Source organism: Xenopus laevis, chromosome 6S (genome assembly GCF_017654675.1).
Source record: "Xenopus laevis strain J_2021 chromosome 6S, Xenopus_laevis_v10.1, whole genome shotgun sequence".
Lineage (NCBI taxonomy): Eukaryota > Metazoa > Chordata > Amphibia > Anura > Pipidae > Xenopus > Xenopus laevis.
This window is the reverse complement of record NC_054382.1, coordinates 3,489,626-3,505,025: the sequence shown is the minus strand read 5'-3', so window position 1 is coordinate 3,505,025 and position 15,400 is coordinate 3,489,626.

Here is a 15,400-nt window from a genome sequence, read left to right as displayed (position 1 = left end):
TCTGCTTGTAGGAAACAGAAAGTATATCTACCAGCCCCTGAAGTGAATGAACAATTCAAGTTACAATTTATGTGCATGCTTTTGGTGAAAATAGTTCATGGCACTCACATGACTGTGCTTTCTGGGTGGCAAGGCTCTAAGTTAAAAGCACCGTGTTTCTGCTTGTTCTGCTTTTGATATTTATATAAAAATTCCTTTTGGTTAAAGACCCTAGGTGGCGCTAGTGGCCCAGTGTGACAATGCAGCAGCAAATGAATGTAGGCTTAAGGTGGTCATAGACGAACTGAAAATATTATATAAAGCAAATCTTCGTACGATAATATGAAAATTTACAAAGCATGTATGGTTGGAGACGAGCCAACTGATATTGGCAGAAGACTTGGATGTCTGCAGAGGACATGGATATGGGCAGAAGACTTGGATATGGGCAGAAGTCTTGGATATGGGCAGAAGACTTGGATATGGGCAGAAGTCTTGGATATCGGCAGAAGACTTGGATATGGGCAGAAGACTTGGATATGGGCAGAAGTCTTGGATATCGGCAGAAGTCTTGGATATGGGCAGAAGTCTTGGATATCGGCAGAAGTCTTGGATATGGGCAGAAGTCTTGGATATCGGCAGAAGACTTGGATATTGGTTGGCCGGAAAATCTTTCTTGGAAATATCTTTTCCAGAAAAGATCGTAAATGTAACGTCCGTGGCCACCTTTACGCTCAGACAGGACCACCATCAGTAATCACGAGGCCCCCCATTTTACTAAGTTAGCAGGGCCCATCTAATTATTAGCTCACTGTTGGGGCCCCTGATATCTGCCCAGTGGACAAACTGCTCCCCCCGCAGATCCTGAGCAGTCAGTGGTGATGTACAGTAGAGACCACAGAATTTCTCCGGGTGTTCCAGTCCAACCCTGCTCACTTGTGGGTTGTAGCATCGGCTTCATAGATCTTCTCAGCAACGTCTTCTATATACAACTTGTAGAAAGAAACACACACAAAGTCCACTCCCAAAACCCAGTGACTAAGCACAGGGACCAACAGGAAAAGGAAGAGGAGAGAAAGTGAATGGGACAGGTTTCCAGATTATAAAGAGATAAAAGGCAGAGTACGAGGACAATTAGGAAATCAATTGTTATTTTTAGCGATAATGCATTTCCCTTCTCAATTCATGATTCTGCCTTCTCTCTGGGGTATGATACATTCATGTTAATTGGATTTTGGGCATAATAATTCACAAGTAATAAAGCGATGGTAGGATTAAACGATGGAATCGGCTCCTGCCTGCTCACTCTTGTCTTGTGGGGACTCACGATATCATTTGTTTTATACTCCCAAACCTTATCCCATAGGCTGCACAGCCGATCTGAACAGTATATCAGTGTTGCCCAGTCTGCAGCCCTACAACTCCCAGCAGCCTGTGACATCAGTTAGATACGAAGAATTTCAGCAGCCAGTGATCCCTTCTGTGTGTTGAGACAAAATGTTCCTTGTGTTATGCCTAATATCTACAGCAGGGCTGTCCAACTGGCGGCCCTTCACATCAAAGTCTGCCTGCTGTGTCTGTTTACCATATATACACTTTAAATGGTATCACTACTGAGATTAACTGGTCCCTGCATAGTTCAAACCTCAAATTCAGACTCTAATCCCCTGTATTGTTCACACCTGTGACACCTCTATTGTTTATATCCTAAAGCCCCTGTACTGTTCTACCTGAGACCCCTCTATTGTTTATATCCTAAAGCCCCTGTACTGTTCTACCTGAGACCCCTCTATTGTTTATATCCTAAAGCCCCTGTACTGTTCTACCTGAGACCCCTCTATTGTTTCTATCCTAAAGCCCCTGTACTGTTCTACCTGAGACCCCTCTATTGTTTCTATCCTAAAGCCCCTGTACTGTTCTACCTGAGACCCCTCTATTGTTTCTATCCTAAAGCCCCTGTACTGTTCTACCTGAGACCCCTCTATTGTTTCTATCCTAAAGCCCCTGTACTGTTCTACCTGAGACCCCTCTATTGTTTCTATCCTAAAGCCCCTGTACTGTTCTTCCTGAGACCCCTCTATTGTTTCTATCCTAAAGCCCCTGTACTGTTCTACCTGAGACCCCTCTATTGTTTATATCCTAAAGCCCCTGTACTGTTCTACCTGAGACCCCTCTATTGTTTCTATCCTAAAGCCCCTGTACTGTTCTACCTGAGACCCCTCTATTGTTTATATCCTAAAGCCCCTGTACTGTTCTACCTGAGACCCCTCTATTGTTTCTATCCTAAAGCCCCTGTACTGTTCTACCTGAGACCCCTCTATTGTTTCTATCCTAAAGCCCCTGTACTGTTCTACCTGAGACCCCTCTATTGTTTCTATCCTAAAGCCCCTGTACTGTTCTACCTGAGACCCCTCTATTGTTTCTATCCTAAAGCCCCTGTACTGTTCTACCTGAGACCCCTCTATTGTTTCTATCCTAAAGCCCCTGTACTGTTCTACCTGAGACCCCTCTATTGTTTCTATCCTAAAGCCCCTGTACTGTTCTACCTGAGACCCCTCTATTGTTTCTATCCTAAAGCCCCTGTACTGTTCTACCTGAGACCCCTCTATTGTTTCTGTCCTAAAGCCCCTGTACTGTTCTACCTGAGACCCCTCTATTGTTTCTATCCTAAAGCCCCTGTACTGTTCTACCTGAGACCCAGACTGAAACTGCCACATTGTTCACCTGTTCACACTTTATGCAAAATACTAATGGGGCCCCAGCACTGTGTCACTGTATGTGGTACATATTAGACTGCTCCTTATAGGTTTCCCTGTCTCCTGCTCTGTTCTGCCTTCCCTATGCTCACTGTGTGTGTCATACTTTGCCTGCTCTTTGCACCCTGTGTTTGCCATACTCTGTGTGATGGAACATAAGCCTGGTATTTGTTCTGGGGGTTTGTTAGCATTTGAAAATTATTGTTAGGGGCCCCTAAGGTGTTTAATCATATGCTGGGGTATTGTATTATACACAGGGGAGGAGGAGGCGGCATATGGATTTATGGGTATGTCTTAATATGACTTAACTTTTTTCACATATGAGTGACATCCCTGCTGGGGCCGGGCCAAGGTAGTTTGGCTCCATGGGCAAGAGCTTCACTCAGTGCCCCCCTGTCCTGCATTACCATTTCCCTCCTTACCATGATGGTTTTTAAATAAAGAGAGCAAGAAAATGTACAACAATTTTCATTTAGATTACTGCCCCTGTACCTGTACCAGCAGCCATCCATCATAAAGCCCCCCCATACCTGTACCAGCAAGCTCAGTAGCCATCCATCATACAGCCCTCCTGCAGCCATCATATTGCCCCCAATCTTTACCTGTGCCAGCAGCAGCCAAAAATAAATCTGATCACATCATATTGCCCCAAAGTATTTATGTACCTGTGCCAGCGCCCAACAGCAACATATGGCCCCTGGCCCAAATCTGTACCTGGCTGTGCCCAGTGGCGGAACTACCGGGGGAGCAGGGGGTGCGAGCAGGCCAGGGCCCCCGGCAGTCCGCGCGCCACTGAAATGCAGGACGTACGGAGGGGGGCAGGGGCCCGGCTGTTCTCCACGCACCAGGGCCCGCCCCCCTCTAGTTACGGTACGGATCTCTTCCTGTTACAGTTAGAGCTGCAGTATTTCTGGTCAGGTGATCTCTTCCTGTTACAGTTAGAGCTGCAGTATTTCTGGTCAGGTGATCTCTGAGGCAACACACAGACCATCACGAAATGGTGGCTCAAGGCAAGAGAAGTAAAAGGGCAATATTTACTTAAATATATATTCCAGTTTGGTAAGATTCTTTAATATGGCAGTTAATATGATGTAAACTATCTGTTGCTTAAGTGTTCATTTTGGGGTATAGTTTTACTTTAACTTCGGCCTCCCACAGGCAATAAATACACACGTTATAAGATAATAGAATAACATTTGGTAAGTCAGTTGCTTTCAGCAAAATAATATTTATGGGAATTTGTCAAAGTTGAATAGAAATAATTAAAAATTCAGCTCAGGGAAGGTTTTTTTCTCATGGTAAATGTATGAGAAGTGATTATATTTGTTTTCTTCTATTAAAGTTGGACGACAAGCGGCTGTAGACATGAGACGTTCATTAGGAAAAGATCAATGTACACAAGAAGAATAGGAAACACGGAGAAAGTGGTATATTTGCAGACTCAGCCAAAGAAATGATTCATTAGTTATTATGTACATTGCATCACACACAGTAACAGCAGAACTAAAGCCTGGCTAGTAATGCTGTATATAATATATTGAACTTACTGTACCAGCCCAGAGGTTGAGTAGCCCTATAACAGTAATGCAGTGTTGGACTGGCCCACCAGGATATCAGGAAAACTCCAGGGGTCATTGGGCCCTCTTGCTTCTAATGGTATAAGAAAGAAAGGCAATGGCACACCAGGCACGATCAAGCAGGGAAAACCCTTGCGAAGATTTATTTGCACACGATGCAACGTTTCGGGGTGGTCCCCTTTGTCAAGCAAGGGTTTTCCCTGCTTGATCGTGCCTGGTGTGCCATTGCCTTTCTTTCTTATACCATTGGTTGAGGAGGGTGCCGATCCCTCCTGGTATTTGAGCACCTGGCAGAGTTCCTGAAGGCCAGGGTGTGCGAGGTGACTCTTCTTTTCCCTCTTGCTTCTAGCCATTTAGCATATTTCATAATCATTCTCTTCTTTATGGGGGAAAATTGCTTAATAATGGAAGAATATAGTAGATATAAAAGACTTGGAGAAGAAAGAGGTTGAGTGAGGAGAGGAGAAATAATAGTTTGGAAATAGTTTGGAAAGTGGGAAAATCATCAAAATGTTAACAGGAAGTTAAGTTGTAGAAGGTCTTTCATCGCCAACACAAGAGGCTGTTCGTGTCTCTGAAAGCGCTTGAAGAGCCACGAGGGGTTTACACACGCCGGCAGGGCCCCTTGAAAGAGATTGCAAAGATATATCCCTATGTGTGATTTTTCCTTCATACTAAATGAGCTGACAGGAGAAAAAAAGGACAGATCTGCTACATACTACAGGCCATATACCCTACCTACAGTGGTGTTGATGTAGGTGTGCCAGATGCTGCAGCATCATTGAAACCATTTCATTGGTGCAAATAGGAAACTATAGTGGCACAACACACAAATGGAACCCTGGTGTTAGTACCTACCAAAGAGAGAGAGAGAGGGGTGTCTGCTAATAGAGCCTTTCCTATTGACTACAGCGGGAAGCAGTCTACCAATCCCTATATTTTCTTTCTACATCATTTTTGCAAAAATGAGCTTCTTTTAGAGTTCAGCACCCTTGTGTGTGTGTGTGTTTGTCATTACCCAAATGTAGGAGATGGACTGGCAGTGCGTGTGATTGGGTAAAGTGAGTGAGAATTAGATAAGGAGTGTGTCAGATCCAAAGGGCATTGTCAGTAATAAGGAAAAGGTAAGTTGCCCAATCATAGCTGTATAATGAAGTGGCAGGTCACATGCTCTTACAGAATACTCTCTCGAGTACTTCATCTTCATTCTTTACAGCCCCATGCAGCTACTAGACTTGAGTGTGAGACTTGGCTGTTTATTTAATGTAATATTTAGGGATGCAACTAATCCACTATTTTGGATTTGGCCAAACCCCCGAATCCTAAACCTTTATAGCTACTTACTATATTCTTCCATTATTAAGCATTTTTTTCCTATAAGGAAATAGGAAATGTCCATGAAATATGCTAAATGGTTAGAAACAAAAGGAGAACTAAACCCTCTGTAATGATAAGTCCCCATTGGCCCCCCTTCTTGCCTGGTCTCCCAGAATTCTGTTCGCACATACAGAGTGAGCGCAGCGGAGCTCACGGGCACCTTCCTCTTCCTGCTTCTTCGCTCTTCAAATTTCCCGGAGCAGATTCATGCGCGATAGAATGAAATAGCCGCCTTTTTTGTTACAGTTTGGCTTTTCGCTCTACTGTGAAAGCAGGAAGACTCTCTCTCCATGGTGCAGTTTTTTGCAGATAGGCACACAGACCCGGAGAGTCGACAATATTGACAATATGTCTAGCCCCATGTCAGATTTCAAAATAGAATATAAAAAAATCTGTTTGCTCTTTTGAGAAATGGATTTCAGTGCAGAATTCTGCTGGATCAGCGCTATTAACTGATTCATTTTGGAAAAAAATTTTTTTCCCCATGACAGTATCCCTTTAATGTAACTGAATGTGTCTCAGTGGGACCTGGATTTTACTATTGAGTGCTGTTTTTAGATCTACCAGGCAGCTGTTATCTTGTGTTATGGAGCTGCTATCTGGTTACCTTTCCATTGTTCTGTTGTTTGGCTGCTGAGGGGGGGGGTGATATCACTCCAACTTGCAGTACAGCAGTAAAGAGTGACTGAAGTTTATCAGAACACAAGTCACATGACTGGGGCACCTGGGAAATTGACAATATGTCTAGCCCCATGTCAGATTTCAAAATAGAATATAAAAAAAATCTCTTTTGAGAAATGGATTTCAGTGCAGAATTCTGCTGGAGCAGCACTATTAACTGATGTGTTTTGAAAAAAACATGTTTTCCCATGACAGTATCCATTTATTCTTTTGGCACCCCCAAGTATAAAATAATGTTCCTTCTCCTTTAAGCCTCCCACCTCCAGCTTTGCTTCCCACTAGTTCTTTCAGTGTCGTTTCGGTTCTGCTCCAACCAAGCCCAAAAAGTTCAGTGGTTGTGCTGATTTTTCAGATTTGCACAGAACAAATAATGCATCTCTTGTATGTATATCAACCGCAAACCACTATTTCCCCCCGTTGTCATGCCAACGGCTGATACTGTCTGTGGCTATTTCCTGAATGACTCACAGGGTAATCACAAGCCAAGTAGGAACAGGCGGAGAGTACGGACAGCAACTACATTGTGATGCTTTATTGTCAGTTACATTTCTGGCAAAGATTTGTATTCCGCTGTGCTAAATAAAGAACGCTTACGTACAGGAGAGCACTCATTGCATGTGGCATTTAGGAAGGCGCAGGAAATAATAATAGACACATACGTGCCAACAAAGTACATTTTAACGGGGTGCTTCAACTTCACGTTACAGAACGGCTAATTCTTAGCAATTGTTCAATTGATCTTCCTTTTTTTTTTTTAGTTTCTGAATTATTTGTCTTTCCCGCTGACTCTTTCCAGCATTCGAACGGGGGGTCACTGACCCCAGCAGCCAATAAACTATTGCTCCAAGAGACTATATGGGACATTCAGTAAGATTCGTTGTTGCGCCAGCGTCCGCTTCGCCGCACTTCGCCAGGCGTATTTTCGCCAGCGCTACGCAAATTCACTAAAATCTGAAGTTGAGCTCAGGGTAAGCGTAAGGGTGCGAAGTTGCGCTAGCGTTAATTTGCCAAGCAAAGCAAAGTTACGCTAGCGATGGTTAATTTGCAGACGGCGCCAAATTGAAGTTACAATGGAGGTATACGTAGCAGCACTACACAAGCCTGGGAAACCTTCAAAACAGCAAATAAAATTTAGGGGGGAAGGAGGGTAGCCCCAAAACATTTTTCGATCTTTTTCAGCCTATCACCCATAAAAAATGAAAAAACGTCAGCGTTTTTTGGGACTTAGAAGACTTTGTAACTTTTTTGAAGCAATCCCTATCTACTCTATTGCACTTCGCCTGGTCTGAGGTGGCGAAGGAAGTCTGGCGTAAAAGGTAGCGTTCAGAATAATTTGCGCGTCAGTGAATTTGCGTAGTTACGTCCGTTGCGCAAATTCACCAGGCGTAAGGGTGCGAAATAACACTGGCGAATTTACGCCAGCGTCCGTTAGTGAATCGGCGAATTAACGAAAATGCGCTACACTGGCATATTCTAGCGTTAGGCGCTTCGTCGTTTAGTGAATTTGCCCCTCTAACTTTATTGTTACTGTTACTATTTTTTTACTTCCCTTTCTATCTAGGCCTCCCTCTGTACATATTTCTCTCTCTCTTTCAAACCACTGCCTGGTTACTAAGTTAAATTGGACCCTAGCGACCAGCTAGCTGCTGACATTCCAAACTGGAGAGCTACGGGACAAAAAAAGCAAAGTATTTTAAAGAATGCAAATAATGATGACCTATTGCAAATTGTATCGGAATAGCATTCTAAAAGTTAATTTTAATAACTATGCCTTGAGTCAATTTAGTAATATGTTGGTTGGCAGTGTAAGCCTTGTATTCAGTTAAAGGGGTTGTTCACCTTTGAGTTAACTATTACTATGATGTAGAGGGATATTCTGAGACAATTTGCAATTGGTTTTTGTTTTTTATTATTAGTGGTTTTTGAGTTATTTAGCTTTTTATTCAGCAGCTCTCCAGTTTGCAATTTCAGCTTTCAGGGTCCATATTCCCCTAGCAACCGTGCATTGATTTGATTAAGAGACTGAAATATGAATAGGAGAGGCCTAAATAGAAAGATAAGTAATAAAAAGTAGCAATAACGATAAAACTGCAGCATTACAGAGCATTTGTTTTTTAGATATTTGAAAGCAGGAAATAGTCAGAAAAAAAGACAAATAACTCAAAAACTATAACATATAAATAATGAAGACCAATTGCAAAATTGCTAGGATATTCTATAACATACTAAGGGGCACATTTATCAAGGGTCGAATATTGAGGGTTAATAAACCCTCGAATTTAAATCCTTCGAATTTGAATGATTCTAAGGATTTAGCGCAAATCCTTAGATCGACCGATCAAAGTAAAATCGTTTGATCGAACGATTTTAAGCGAACGATCTAAGGATTTTTCTTCGACCAAAAAAAGGTTAAAAAAGTGCTGGGGAAGGTCCCCATAGGCTAACATTGTACCTCGGTAGGTTTAAACGGCCGAAGTATGTAGTCGAAGTATTTTTTAAAGAGACAGTACTTCCACTATCGAATAGTCGAATGGTTTTTAGTTTGAATCGTTCGAGTCGAAGGTCGTAGTAGTCTATTCGATGGTCGAAGTACCCAAAAAAATTCACTCCTTCACTCGAGCTTAGTAAATGTGCCCCTAAAACCTCAAAGATGAACTAATTGGTCTGTTTTTATGAGGTGCAACAATGGGTCTCCTATCTATCAATCAATTAATCAATCAATAAGTATTGCTGCTTTGATTGGCTGGCTTGTATACAGTTGTGCCAGAGTTTGCTTACTCAAGGGCTCATCGCCAGTGATGAAAGTGAATAACATGGTTCTCTCTTCAGCGCTGCTCTATTACACTGGGACTGGTACAGTAAAGGGCATGTATATACTAAAATAATATATTATTAGTGGTCCAGCTAGCATGTTACCTATAATTTAACTATTATATAAAATAAAACAATATCTAGTCCTTGCTGACATCTGAGGCCTGCTTGATCTGCCACCTTCTAACTGCTGAACCCAAAGAGGGTCCAAAACAGCCAATGGGCTGGGCAGAGGGCAGCTTTAAACAAACATGGAAAGGTCCCATTATGCCACCTTGAGCAATAAGAGCCAAACATACAGCTTAATGTGATTTCTGCTGTAAGTGAATCTTTCTTACCCAAGCAATGCCCCTTAATACACCCTAATTATATATTTATGAGCAGCATAAACTGTAATGTTCCATACATACCAAGTAAAGTATAAACACATATGTGTTAATTCACTTAAAGGAGAAGGAAAGGTTAAAACTTAGTAAGCCTTATCAGAGAGGTCCACCTAAATATACCAGTAACCCCTCAAAGTAATGTTACTCTGAGTCCTCTGTCAAAAGAAACAGCACATTTCTTTCCTTCTATTGTGTACTCATGGGCTTCTGTATCAGACTAACTGTTTTCAGCTTAAACCTCCAGGGCTAGAGCTTGAGCATGCTCAGTTTGCTTCTCTCCCTCTCACTGATGTAATCTGAGCCCAGAGCTCTGAGTGAGCAGGGAGAGACTCAGGCAGGAAGTGATGTCACACCAAGTGAATATGGCAGCCGCTATCCTAAACTAACAGAGAGCTTCTAGAGCTTTTTACTCAGGTATGGTAAAACATTCTGCAGAATAAATATAGCATTCTAGTTTGCACTATTGCAGCTAATCTATTGCAATAAATTGCCTCCGTAGCTTTCCTTCTCCTTTAAATGGAAGCTGCCATAATGATAGCTAGGAGATAATACATATTGCCAGGGCTCTACAGAGGAGTTGGCCTATGCCCTATTAGTGTAGGCTGTTTATTTCTAAATTTCTTAAAGCTCCTTTATTTGCATCCAGATCCAAATTTTATATTTCCCAAAACAATTTGGTATTTAAAATGCTGCCCAAGGAAATGAGAGACTAAAATAATGATCAAAGCCTACAGGCTGGTGGGATATAAATACAGCAAGCAGCATGGTATAACTGGTTCTAATAATGATAGACTTCTGTCTGGTTCATGTTGTGTTACACATTATTCTGCAGAACAATCTGCCAAGTGGTACTGGGAAACCACAGAGGTTATTGCTGGGCAGGCCACGGAGGCAGCATCAAAGAGATGGAGCATGAGGATTACAGATATTACAGTAATAATAGGAGTGAGCTTGTGAGTCACACTGTACTTCTTAACCCATTACAAAAACAAGAGCTTTCCATTTAAATGGACCTGCCCAAAAATGATCTCGTGTGTTAACTGTGTTTCGACTGTGCCTGACGCATCTCCCCCTCACTGGCACAATGACCACTGGAATTATGGGGGGGGGGGACACTAAAGGGGGGGGGTTCCGGTTCAAGTCTTAAAGGAACAGTAACACAAAAAAATAAAATTGTTTTAAAGTAATACAAATATAATGCAGTGTTGCCCTGCATTGGTAAAACTGCTGAGTTTGCTACGATTATTTGTATAAATCAGCTGCTGTGTAGCAATGGGGGCAGCCATTCAAAGGAGAAAAGGCTCAGGTTACACAACAGATAAACTCTGTAGAACATAATGGTGTTATCTGTTATCCACTATTTAACCTGTGCCATATAGTCTTTCTTCAATTTCTGCCATTGCTACACATCAGCTTGTTTATATGAACTATAGTAGTGTTTCTGAAGCACAGATCAGTTCTACCAGTGCAGGGCGATAGTACATGATATTTTCATTACTACTTTTATTTTTTGGTGTTACTGTTCCTTTAAGGGGAGCCCAGCTGTACTGCGCTTCCCAAATTAACCAGGCCCCCTCGAGTTGCCGAAGTAGCAGCCGAAGCCACCAAGGGAGCAAAGCCACCGAATGGAGTCGAAGAAGGTGAAAGAAAAAAGGTAAGAAAACTTGAAAGGTAAGGTCCACTGAACACCAATGGTCTTTTTTTTTTTTTAAACCTACCCCTGGCCACCAAACTTTTTTTTTTAACTTTATGGGGGGACCATGGCCACCAAATTTGAAAAAAAAAAAAAAAAGTTTTATGGGGGGCCCCTGGCCTCTAATTAAAAAAAACCTTCTTGGGGGGCTGGGCACCAAATTTTTTTTTTAAAAAAAATGTATGCAGGGCCCCTGGCCACTAATGTTAAATTTTATGTGGGGGGGGGGCCTGGACACCAGTGGGTTTTTTTTAACTTTGGGGAGGTGGCTGGTTACCAGTGAATTTTGTTTTGACCAAGGGATTGAACTAAATGGCTCTTATTTGTAATGCAGAAACATTCTAAAAAAAAGTGCAATTTAGGGTAGAGTAGGAATCTGCTTAAAGAGCAGGGGTGCTCCGCCAATGAGGTGAGTTAAGACACTCGCCTCAGGCAGCAGCGCCCCCCTGGTTGCCAGGGGCGGCAAAAAAATGCTCCCGGTAACTTCATGACACAAAAGGGCCAGAAGGCCGAAAAAAAGGTAAATTCTGAGCGAATTGGGGGCAGGCCAAGGGCTTTTTTAATGGGTCTTAATTGCATTGCCGGTAAATTTGTAATATTGGCTGGGTGGCAACCCTACTCCCAAGTGATGGATTTGGTGTATTAAGGCTGTGTGTGACCAGGCTAAAATGGCTTGTAATGTGCCCCAGACTCCAGTGTACACGTGCAACTCCTGGTACCTGGTGTAATTCAGTGCAGCAGGAGATTCAAAAATAAACTTGTTTATTAACAGAGAACTGTTGCAATGGAGTAATTCAAAGGTACTTTGATATTCACAGAGGTAATAAAATAGCTTCAAACAGCAATATTCCCACCAGGGGGTACAAGGTGCTCCAGGTGAGCCGATATCCAATATATCAGAGTAACAGCAATAATAGACTTAGACGATAGTTACCACTCTCACTAGGCACTATCCCTTCAGATGAGCACTAAAGCATGGGATTTTCAGTCTGGTGTCTTGTCTCTCAGCACCTTATATGGTCCTCACCCACTGTATTCAGCCTGGGGTCTTGGTACCCTATCTAGTCCTCAACTCACCCGCTGTAGTCCCTGCTCTAGTGGTTTACACACCACGGGGTCATAACCCCTCTACTTCTCCTCGTTGGAGCCACATCTGCTCACTAGCTACCTTGTGCTGACTTTCACTCCTAGAGTGACTATTACGTATTCACTATTGCTAACTCACACTTATCTAGCTTCACCGGCAGCCTTGGACCTGTAGTACCACTCAGTGAGGCAAAGTCCCAGGACAGACCCTAAGCACATGGGGCCAACCCCTTATATATCGTTAAACAGTGCCACCTAGTGGACAAACTCTGCCTAGAGTAATCCCAGCGGACCTAGGAAGGGCTGCCTGGGCATAATAAAGGACCACCTAGGTGTCCAAATACTAAAGGGGAACTGCCTGAGTAAATTAATCCAAATCTCAGGATCCCTACACTTAATATCAGCATTATTTTGTAATTGTTTTCTGCATTTATATGTATATATCCCACATGGAGATGTCCTATTTATTTATTGAAACCTGAATAGCTTCCTGCCATTGCGGAAAGACATGTGAGTGATTTAGTCTGCAAGGAGGGTTAATAAACTCAGCATAATAACTGCAGGGTTAGTATCACTTTAACATATTCTTATAAACTCTACAATTTCTGAGGACACGTGGGCTGTTTCCAAAACACAGCTATAATATTCCCAGCAGCATTAAATAACTGTATGAACAGATGGTTTTGTTTAAGAGTTGAGCTTGGAGTCTTCTACTTAGAAATATTGCCTGTGGTGTTCTGAGGGGGTGGGCAATATTGAATATGGATCATTGCTTTCTCCAGAAAAAACGTATTTCTAAATATTTATTACTGTTTATTTTTATGGTATAGGACCAGTAACGTAACTATTCCCCCTCCTGATGCAATCTCCATGGCGGATTCCTATGCGAGCGTACCGCCGGCGAGCCTGGGGCAATTGCACCACCCGCTCCCCTGTTAGTTCCGCCACTGATCGGGACTGATTATTAGTGGAAAGTTTAAGTTCTGACTGTATTAAAGGAGAAGGAAAGCTACCAAAGCAGTTTATCACCAATAGATAATTGTTTCGGATAGTGGCTGCCATATTAGCTTGGTGTGACATTACTGCTCACTCAGCTCTGGGCTCAGATTACAGCAGGGAGGGAGAGAGGAACAAACTGAGCATGCTCAAGCCCTAGCCCTGGAGGTTTAAGCTGAAAACAGGAAGTCTGATACAGAAGCCCATGAGTACACAATAGAAGGAAAGAAATATGCTGTTTCTTTTGACTCAGAGCAACATTACTTTGAGGGGTTACTGGTGTATTTATATAGACCTTTGTAATAAAGCTGACTTAATTTTAACCTTTCCTTCTCCTTTAAAGATTATTTTGCTTTTAACTGAAGGAATTGGAAAGATGGGAGCCAGCGTTCTTTAGGTGTTTAGAGTAAAAAAATCAGATATTCATAGATATTATTTTAAAATATTAATATGAGTTAAAGGGGTTGTTCACCTTTAAGTTAACTTAAAGTATAATAATCACGTATAGAGTGATATTCTGAGACAAATTGCAATTGGTTTTCATTTTGTATTGTTTGTGTTTTTTAAGTTATTTAGCTTGTTATTTAGCAGTTCCCTGATTTCAACAATCGGTTGCTATGGTCACAGTTTCCATAGCAACCATGCACTGATTTGAATAAGAGACTGGAATATGAATAGGAGAGGACCTGAATGAAAAAAAAATGTAGCAATAACAATAAATGTGTAGCTTTACAGAGCACTTGTTTTTTAGATGGGCCCCCATTTGAAAGCTTGTAAAGAGTCAGAAGAAGATGGCAACAAATTAAAAAACTATAAAAAATAAAAACCAATTGAAACGTTGCTTAGAACTGGCGATTCTATAACATACTAAAAGTTAAAGATGAACCACCCCTTTAAGTTATATCTCTAGCTTATTTTCAGTGATATGGCCCACTCATATGGCAGCTGTACAAGTTTTAAAATAAAGCAGCTCTATACCATAAAATATAATATATACCTCCTTCTGATGATCCCTCCTCTGTACTTCAGTTTCTGACCTGGCTAAGACAGACAGTTGGCAGGTCTGTGAAATCTCAGTGAGATCCATGTGGATTTCTGCAGTGCACATGGGGGGATGGATCTCAGTGTACACATCTCACCAGAACTTGAGCTTGAGTACTGAAGAGTGGAGGTACCACCTGAGGAGTCCTAGGAAAGGATATCGGAATTGTCAGAAGACTTCTGGATTCATCCATATGAAAGAAAAAAAAGACTTATCTTGAGGGATATATGATCTTATCTGATCCCAAAAGCCCTACCTACCCCATACCTCCCAACTGTCCCTTTTTTAGAGGGACAGTCCCTCTTTTGACAGCTCAACCCGCAGTCCCTCATTTGTTCTGAAATGTCCCTCTTTTCTCTGCATGGAACAGCCAGAAAAAGAAACAAAGTTTCTAACTTAATTGGCTTTTAGCAGAGAGCCCAGGACAGGTAACAGGTGCAAATAAGAAACTTTGTAACAATTTTGAGACACAAAAAAAGAGTTTAGATAAGGAGAAATATTTTCAAACTTGTGGCTGCACAGATCCTATCTGATCCCCATTGTAAGCAGCAGTCCTGTCCTGCTTTATGGCAGCTGAGATTCTAGCTATCTGTATAACAGAGCATTCTGTCCCAGTGGCTGCACAGATCCTATCTGATCCCCATTGTAAGCAGCAGTCCTGTCCTGCTTTATGGCAGCTGAGATTCTAGCTATCTGTACAACAGAACATTCTGTCCCAGTGGCTGCACAGATCCTATCTGATCCCCATTGTAAGCAGCAGTCCTGTCCTGCTTTATGGCAGCTGAGATTCTAGCTATCTGTATAACAGAATATTCTGTCCCAGTGGCTGCACAGATCCTATCTGATCCCCATTGTAAGCAGCAGTCCTGTCCTGCTTTATGGCAGCTGAGATTCTAGCTATCTGTATAACAGAACATTCTGTCCCAGTGGCTGCACAGATCCTATCTGATCCCCATTGTAAGCAGCAGTCCTGTCCTGCTTTATGGCAGCTGAGATTCTAGCTATCTGTATAACAG